Raw genomic sequence first — 9,917 nt, forward strand, 5'->3', positions numbered from 1 at the left:
TTTATTTTCAGTAAAAATGTATTTTGTATGCATTATCGAAGTTATTTGATGGGAGACGAAAATTCTGTCAGTCAATGTTAACAGTAAGGAATTCGTCTGTGGTTGACTGTCACTTAAAGATAATATTAATTCATATGTATTCTATTAACATATACCACCACCAGATCCCGATGTGTGTTTTGGCTACCAAACAGTTGCCAAGATGGCTGGGATCTGGTGGGCAGATGGGCGAGATGTCAGGTGACATCTTGAGCGTGTTGGAGACCATACCCGACTACTGCCCATTTATATGCGATAACTGATACAAGAAACCACTCCCTCCCACTTGAGATAACACATTTTGATGCATATGGATACTAGTTGCCAAATGCCATGGATTTCAAGCTTAAAGGTCAAGACTTCAAGTCAGACAAATCACAAGAAATTACTTCGCTTCGCTGTTTTTCGAGAAAAGATGTTGTCAATTAACTATAAGAATGGGCTTTTGACGGATACAGCCGAAGTTATTCCGCTGCATTTGACCGAGTCCCCAACAGATACCACTAACGGCCGGTGTCAAATCCGAATGTGTTTATTTTCGTTCGCAAAATAAATGCATTCGGTTCCAACACGGAAGCTACCAATGAGCCTTCATATTAAACCCATTACACGCTTTTTATACAAATAAGAGGGCCTGGATATCAACATGGATGGGGTGGCTCCTCCCACCACGCACAGCTGTTCTTCGAACCCTACTGACCGTGTGGCCCGTGAAGATCCGGGATAGAATAGGTCTTCAGCAACCCATGCTTGACGTAAAAGGCGACTATGCTTGTCTAAAGGGCGACTAACGGGATCGGATGGTCAGGCTCGCTGACTTGGTTGATGCATGTCATCGATCCCAATTGCGTGGATCAATGCTCATGTTGTCAATCACTGGATTGTCTGGTCCAGTCTCGATTATTTATAGACGACCGTCATATAGCTGGAATATTGCTGAGTGCGGCGTTAAACAACAAACAAACAAACAAACTGACCCCTTGTACGCATATAACTTACTCCATTGTTGACACGTTTCCAAAAAAAACAATTAACTGACTATTTTTAACTAAACAAACGATAATTCTTTCTTGAACTATTTACATTGATTCATAAAAAATGAATTATTGTGCCTTGTTTGAGGAGATCGTGCGATGATATCTAACATCTCATAATGGGGCCATATTATGGGTTGAGGTCAAAAGTCTGTAGTCAGAAAGATTTAGGGCCTTCATATTCAGTATAGTCATTGTATTATTGGCTGAGTTACAAACAAACGCGATTAGCGGACAAACTGTCAAATTTAATCTCAAATACGAAATCATCTCTTTGCAAATGGATCGGCAGTCTGTCTGTAGGGAAACGTGGGAACACGTGCAGTGGCTGTACTTAAGTACTTGTATGTTTCAACATCGGTTATACCTACTTGGATTATCAGTCCAGATCGATTTGAAGAGGTCGTATTAAGACGATGTCGTATTGGCCATTCTCGATATACTCATGAATATATATTAAAAGGTGAGGATCCTCCATTCTGCATCCCTTGTGATGAAAGAATCACGGCCAAGCATGTCCTGCTTGACTGTATTGATTTTTCCATCACAAGGGATAAGTATTTCCAAGTTTCAGCTATGAAGGACCTTTTTAAGTTAATTTATTTATTTACATAACATAATAATCAAATTTATGAAATAATTCTATTTCTTTTTAAAATGAACTAAGAATAAAATGAGTACTTACCTATACAGGTAAGTACTCATTTTATTCTTAGTTCTTTTAAAAAGAAATAGAATTATTTCATAAATTTGATTATTATGTTATGTAAATAAATAAATTAACTTTTACAATTGGTAAAATAAATCAGTAACTGAGATTGTTAGTGGCTATATCCTCGAAAGGGGTTAAAGTAGTTTAAAATTATTGTCCCCCTGAGAAGGTATGTAAGACCACGTCTTTCAAAGTAAATTTATTTCTACCACGTTTTTAATCGAAGAATATGTGTCATTTTAATTTGGCTAAATTTGGCAATAATCGCCAACAGCTGAAGGGATGATGTAAATCCGGCTGGGGTCCATGCAGGTAGCAAAAGTACTGTAAGTTCCCATGGACCCTAGCATGGTGATCTCTTTTCCGTGGCTGGCGATCTATAGCTCATTTTTAATTTGTTTTGTTACGTATGGTGTCATATTTTTATGTTTATCTACTAGTTTCAAATAAAATCTGTGATAAATCTAGTTATTTTACTGTCCTTCGACGACAGGTTTTTATTCAGACTAAATATATCTATTTTCAGTATAATGCTTTTTCTCGTCGTGATATGGCTGAAATAATGCCGACGTGACGTTAAATTTTAACTCACTCACTCAATGGCTTTTCACAAGATTGTATGACAAGAGGGATGACTTCTACTTTCCCTATATGTGGAACAATAATTCCAGTAGCACCAGTCTTTTCTGTCTAAATTTTACAACTTTAAAGGTAAAATCGAGCCTGCTTCTTCTACGAAGACTTCAATGAACAATGTATCTACGACTTACTCTAGCCCAAAGTTGTTTGATCAAGGGTACTTACATCCTTCAAGTTAGGTCTCGGCAAAGCTTTCGAACAGCTTTATTGCAGACATTTCCATATTTGACGCATTAGTGACAAAAATGACGTTCCTCATGGTATTGCTTATTTTCAGGAAACAAATTGACTTGCCTTTGCATGTTTGTGACGGGTGCCACAGGTAGTGCAGGATAGGCTCGCCTTTTCGCGAACACCTGGTATCACCACTCTTTGGTATAGTGATTCATAAACACAATGTCATGCTTGTTATATTGTCGGAATCGTACAAAGGTGCAATGCTTTTGGTAGAGACCTATGGAAATATGGAAATACTGTTTGCTGAGCAGTTTGGGGGACATTTTACGTTAATCTTTAACGACAGAAAATTGACCCTTCTTTATATATGTTTACGATAGTTTGTTTTGGTTGTTTAACGTTGGGCAGTGTACCGTGTCATGACCCTCAGGCGTAAGAGCTAGGCGACTAACGGGATCGAGTGATCAGGATACTGACTAGGTTGATGCATGTCATCGTACCCCAAGTGACTAGATCTACCATGTCAATCGCTGGATTCTCTGGTCCAGACTCGATTATTTACGGACCGCCTTCATACAGCTAAAATATTGCCGAGTGCGGCGTTAAGTCTACAACAAACAAACAATGGGGTATATCAGAAAATATGGTTGGCTGCCGGCCCTTTGTTTTCATTCACTAACTCTTTGGGAACTTTCTTCATAACTATACTGTGCCCACAACTTTGTGTACACTTAGAGTGCCTATAACAGCTCAGAAAATGTCACGTAACATCGAAACATGCTTTCATATAACAGCATCACTTGTCGAGCATTATTGGTATGCGTGTTCACGTTTGACAAGTCGTTCAGCTCCACAGAATCCGACTGTCACCCTTTCGCCTACATTGTAGTGTATTCTCCTTACAGTTGTTTACATCTTGTGTGATACAGTTTCCCGCAATATCCAAGTACACATTATCTCGTTACGTCATATGATGACGTCATGTAGGGATGGAATGTCTGAGTAAACTATGATGGCTTCCTTCCATGTTCTGTTGTGTTTGGCGTGCATACTCCCGAGCATAAATGTGTGAATACATGACATACATTAAGTAATACATTTGGACATTTAAATCGTAGGCATGTTAATGCCAAGGACATCATCAAATGAACCCACACAGCCTACACAGTCGCGAAGTTGTTTGCAAAAGTGTTGTAGTACTTACGACCTTGACCGTCATGTCTCAAACGAGAGTAGCCTCCCCAAGACAAAGACAGTCCAAGCTCCTCACAGCGATATCCCGTTCGCGGAGCTCTCTATACTATCGTAAACTGGTTGAACTGTTGGTACGCGACGCAAGCATAGTGCGATTTAGTCTATTATACCACTGTTGAACTCGCAACCGACTGCATGACCGTTATCTTTTACAAACAGGTGGTGACGCCGAATACTATTATCCCTGCTAAATTATTTTCTTTGTCAATTCGAATGTCTGTTTCATTACAACTATCATGTAATTTGTATAGTAAGAACGTAAGAATGAAGTTTCGTTGATTTTCCGTTCATCTGCAATCTCAAACCAATCTGATCAAACAAACAAAAAGGTAAAATCATCTGGGTAATGCAGCGTTAGAAATTGGCACTAGCCCTGCAGTCCTTGCCAAACTGCCCAATAGTTAAAGAATCATAAGGACTAGTAGAAATTTGCCCATTGGGTTTTGCTACATGTTATCATTATAAAGATTAGTGGTCTAAAACTGTTAGTTTCTAATGCTGGTAATATGGTCAGTCGTAAACCTTTTCAAAATTCACTATGGTGGCATTCCTAAAGACATAAACAAAAGTGAAACGTTGCTACATTTGGGGTTAGAGGGCACATTTCAAGATGTTTGTAATGGCCGCTACCACACTAACGGCAGCGAGAGTGTGACAGTGTCGCGCGCTGGGAAGGAGCTTGAAGACAACCGGCCGCTACCCATTATTTTTTGTATTGACCCATGTATCTAACTCCGGTCTCGTGAGATACATTGGTCAATGAAAAATGTTTTTGCGTGTACAGCTTCCTATTCCTGTGCGCTAACAGAGACCATATAATAGAGGGACGGCCCTCCCCAACAGTTTATCATAAACCATCAGCGCTACGGTCTGGCATGTAACTGATACACCCCGACACCCTGCTGTTAACCTCTCTGTACCGCTGCAGATGCGCAATAGATGCGCAGACATTCACGACTGACCATTCTGGTAACCACGTAAACAATATTATATAATATCCGGGGCTAGAGTTAATTCCCTTAGCCGAGATTTCTCCGACTACGACCAGCGACAATCCAATAAAAGGACGTCTCTTAGCGGATCACAAAGATTTTCCTGGTCTAAATAGAATGACAGTGATGTTACCGCTACCAAGCCGTTGGTAAATACCTCCCAAAAAGATTCACTCAAAGAAAAAGATAGGAAATGAAAATATGACGTCTGTCCACAAGCGTAAGTTTTCGAGGGCGTGTGAAGAAAAAGCCGTTCCGATATCAAAAGTATTTTATAACGCATTCTATTTGTTTTAAAAATCAGTTAATATATCTCATTTTATGCTGCAATTGTTAACTATTATAAATAAACAAATATACCAAATCTACTACGAACGCCACAGAAAACTACGATCCGGTAAATTGCACAGGAACTCAGGAAGTGTAAATAAAACTCATCCAGAAGCAGGGAAGACACTTGTAACATATCACCATATTCCCGATGTTCACAAAATATGTCTCCATATTAACTTCATATCTTATAATAAGTCCAGACTAGATTTACTTGCAAAAATGCATGATCACCGACTGGTGTAAATGCTTTACTATTAGCTAGAAAGAAAATGACGCCATATTAATGTTTTTATTTCATGTAAATTCGCTACTATTTTATAATGCTAATAGTTCCAATGAATTAGAAATACACATTAAACTACGAGCGTTGTTAAATGAATTTTCGATGTGTCCGACAATGGGCTTCGAAAGAATCAAACGTTATTGGTTAATGCCAGTTTGGGGCTAGCAGTGATAAAGGGGTTTGCCGGAGCGAGGTAAGTTTTTTTTCAAAGGGAGGCTACTGTTTAATTCCAAATATTCCGATATTACCCGATTAGATTGATATTTCAGCATACAAATAATCAGGTATTTCAGGTATAACAATATAGCTTCAACGAGCATGGTACCAGATATCTACTAGTATATCGTAAACTGTAGTAACGTTTGTTGTTTTCAAAATTCTTTCATCATAGTTTTCTATATCTGATCAATGAAAAACAAACTTTAGACTCTAACCTGGAACAAAGCATGCAACTACACATGTATTACTTTTAAAACAAAACAAAACATCACAAACTCTGACAAATATGTAAATGTATTTTTCACAGAAAAGGACAATAGACCATCTATATATTTTACTGAATGACACCTTCGACCTTGTTGTCTGGAACTTCTCTCCCGACGACTGCCGATATAATCCTTCTTCTTTCTTGGCATTTACAAAGCAAATGATAATTTTATTATACAAATATTTCATGTAACGGATTTTTATTTTTGTATGATGTTTTCATTGTTATGTAAATACACAAAGTAAGTAGTACCTTCATCATATTTACATTATTATGATTGGGTTTAGGCCAATATCATTTTGCTCATAATCAATATTTACACGGCATAAAATAAATAATTGATTAAATGTAGTCATGATTTATACAGACAAAATCTACAGAAGATAACAAATATGTAGTATTGTAGTATGTAGTATATGCGCGATATGTGATAAGGCCTAACTGAAACAAAGTTAAACTTACGAAGAAATGGCGAAGCAATGGTAAAAATAAATACGCGTTTTACAAAAACAATTCTAATATCATACAATATAAGTCACTTTGTAAAATGTTTCAAAGGATATATGCGGATGATAATCACAGACAAAATGCATGTTATGTCGTCTGCTATATGGTAATTTAACTTAAAATATGTGACGTAAAATATGGCCTTGCGCCAAAAATCATACCAAAAAAACTACCGATCGTACCTAAATAACGTTGGTACCAAGCCATAGGGGAAATCGTGATGAATGTAAAACTATTAAATTCAGGACCGATAATAGGAACACATTCGTCTGAAAGCATGCGAAAATTAAGAGTTGTGATGTAATTATTTCGGATTAATTCAGATTTAGTGCCATTTCTGGAGTCAAAATCTGAAATTTCGGATCCGCCCTAAATTTGTTAATGGCACTAAGCCAATTTTTAACATATCTCCTTTTTATACACCTACGTAACCAAGGACTTTCATTGCGAATTAGAGGCCGTTATTGAAAATCAAAATCTGCACTTTTGCCGATTTTACATGTGCGCCATTTTGTTCTCTCGGACAAAGACAAAGCGTGATCACAGTCATCAAATACAGTGACAACGACATGCTTTAGGGCACCAACAAATCTCAGTTGTAATGTTAACAATGTTAAGAAATACATGAGTGTAATTATGTATTGTGAAATATATCTTTTGCATGGGAAAAAAGGCAACAACGATGACTGCAGTGAACGCGTTTCTGCTCGCTTCCGGACAGGCTGCGCAGTACAAGCCGTAGCACTGATGGTTTCGCGCATAGGCTAGAGGGCCGTCCCTCTATTATATGGTCTCTGGTTTCAGTAGGCAGTTTGTCTTTGGGTCTTCACTCTGGCGCATGGAACTCTGGGTAGGAGAGCGGTCTTTTGGCCACAACTCGTCATGCAGAGTTGCGTCCCTTAGGCTTGACAGCTTTAATGATTGTGGGTTCGAATTCCAGAATCGTCCTAATGATATTTCTAGGCTTTTTGCTCACGTGTTTTGCACCCGCATTAGTTCCGGCCTTCCTTCCACATCACCTCAGCTGGCATGCCGTGATATAATTGACATATTGCTCAAAGCATGAACTTTAGGTTGGCATTTTGTAATACTACCATTTTTGTCAGGGAGTCTAGCTCATGTGACTTACATTATTGGACTCCATTTTATTTTATTTTACTACGTGCTGAGATGTGTGTTATTTTTTTTATCTCCCTCGCCTGAAACATTATTATGCAGATTTAGGCAGAATACGAGAAACATTTTGAGTTAATAAAATGTAAAAGTATAAACTCTTTGGAACACTGGATTGTGTTGGGTTTTTTTTGTATATTATTCATAAGGATACTAGTACCCTATTTTCTATAGCAGCAATGTAACGTAAGAGGAGAACGCACCACCAGAATAATGGAGTTTGGCATGATGGGCTTTCACCATCAATGTTTAGTATTCACAAAAGATATTTTAGCCTGAATCATATATATATATATAAAGCACAGTAAAGTTCTAACTCTCAGGCACAATATAGTAATAATTAAATAAGTGGAGTTAGATTGAACTTACTTGTTAATTAGTTTTGAAGTTGTTAGTTTGTATAGTAATATTGAAACTGAGCTAGGACTGGAAGTTATCAGATACTGGCTGAAAGAATACCGCCATGAAATACCAGATAGATTTTCGGATGAGTTTATCATTGATGCATTGAAGTTGGTTATTTTGATGGATCTTATTATTCACAAAAGAAAGGAGTAGCCATGGGTACTAAGGTAGCCCTACTTATGCAACCCTTGTGTTGGGATTTTTAGAGAATATGTTTTATGATAAGGTGAGAGATACTCTTGGTGAATCTATGAAAGAACAAATTGAATATTCATGGAAAGGGTTTTAGACGACTGTTTTATCATATTAAAAACAAGTGAAAGTCAATTTACAGCTGTTCATGAAATTTTAAATTCACTTAATGCGTCACTCAATTTCACTATGGAAAAAAGCGAATCCATTTTAACCTTTCTCGATGTAAGAATCAATTTAATATCTGGGAGATTTGTACAAACTGATATCTTTTATAAAGATACTGATACGCAGCAATATTTGGATTTTGGATCATGTCACCCGTATCATGCAAAACGTAATATCCCTTACTGTCTCGCAAGACGTATTTGTACCATTGCTTCCGGGAATGATGTTAAAACTACCCGCCTTGCTGAACTTTAGAGTTTCCTACTGCATCAAAATTATCCAGCAAAGCTAATTGAAGATAGCACACAGAAGGCGCTAAGTATTGAGCAACTAAAACTGAGAGAAAAGTCTGAAGAAAACAATATGGGGAATAATTTAACTCTAGTATCTACCTTCAACCCTAATCATGAAAAAACATTATCCATGGTTCAACGATACTTCATTGTTTGTAGTGGATGCAATGAAAAGTATATCGGAAAGACAGAACTTAAATTTAAAAGAAGAATGAATCTTCACCGTTCACAAATAAAGCAGCCACACAACCGCACGATTCCACTCAGTGAACATATAGATACATGTGGAAGCATCAACTTTTTAGTTTTCCCGCTATATAAGCTAAATTTTGGTCATGAACCTACATTGTTTCAAAAAGAGCAACATTTCATTCATAAATACGCGCCTATTTTAAATGTAAAGGCGTAAGTTATTTGGCCACACTCTCCTACCCAGAGTTCCATGCGGCCGGCAGCCAGCTAGCATAGTACCTCTGCCACAGGCCAGCGCCATGTGACGATTCGTCACATCTTTCACAGTCCATTCAAAATATTGCATATGCTTTTCATCCGTTTCATGTTTGACAAGTCTACACATTTTCATAAAAAAATGTCAAAGAATGGTTAACTTTCATTGAGAAGGTATGCAAATACGTAAAATTCTACTTGTTTTTGCGTAGTTATCCTATGTTTACATTGGTTGTACGGCTCCACGTGCTGTCACCGAAGCCCAACGGAGAGCCAGCGACACGGTCACTTTGATGCATAAATATATATTGTCATGCAACTCACTGTCGCAGTTGTAGTAGCATATCTATATAGTTATGCAAAACTATATGGAAAGCGCCCCCAAATACTTGCATTAGTCCGTTCTATACTGATTTCTGAAAAAGCGCGTTTGTTTACAAACTAGAGAAAAGTCCGGTCACGTGATATGCAAATTAGCCTGTGGCAGTGGTGTTATGCTGAGTCACCACTGCGACGGAGTGTGATTTGGCCATTGTCATCTTGGTATTGTGACGTCATAGTTCTCCTAAATGTTTTGACGTCATGTAACTATATGTTACTACTTCATGTCCGTTATTCAGTTATGGCCTGATGAGACTCGGTACGAGTTGAAAGCGCTAGCCAGTTGAAACTGTGTTCAATCTTATTCCACTTATTTAATTATTAATATATATATATATATATATATATATATACACACACACACACTACCAGAATGATCCCCAAAAGATACATATTTTATT

Source organism: Haliotis rufescens, unplaced genomic scaffold (assembly GCF_023055435.1).
Source record: "Haliotis rufescens isolate VD_foot unplaced genomic scaffold, xgHalRufe1.0.p SCAF_1, whole genome shotgun sequence".
In the NCBI taxonomy this organism is placed as follows: domain Eukaryota; kingdom Metazoa; phylum Mollusca; class Gastropoda; order Lepetellida; family Haliotidae; genus Haliotis; species Haliotis rufescens.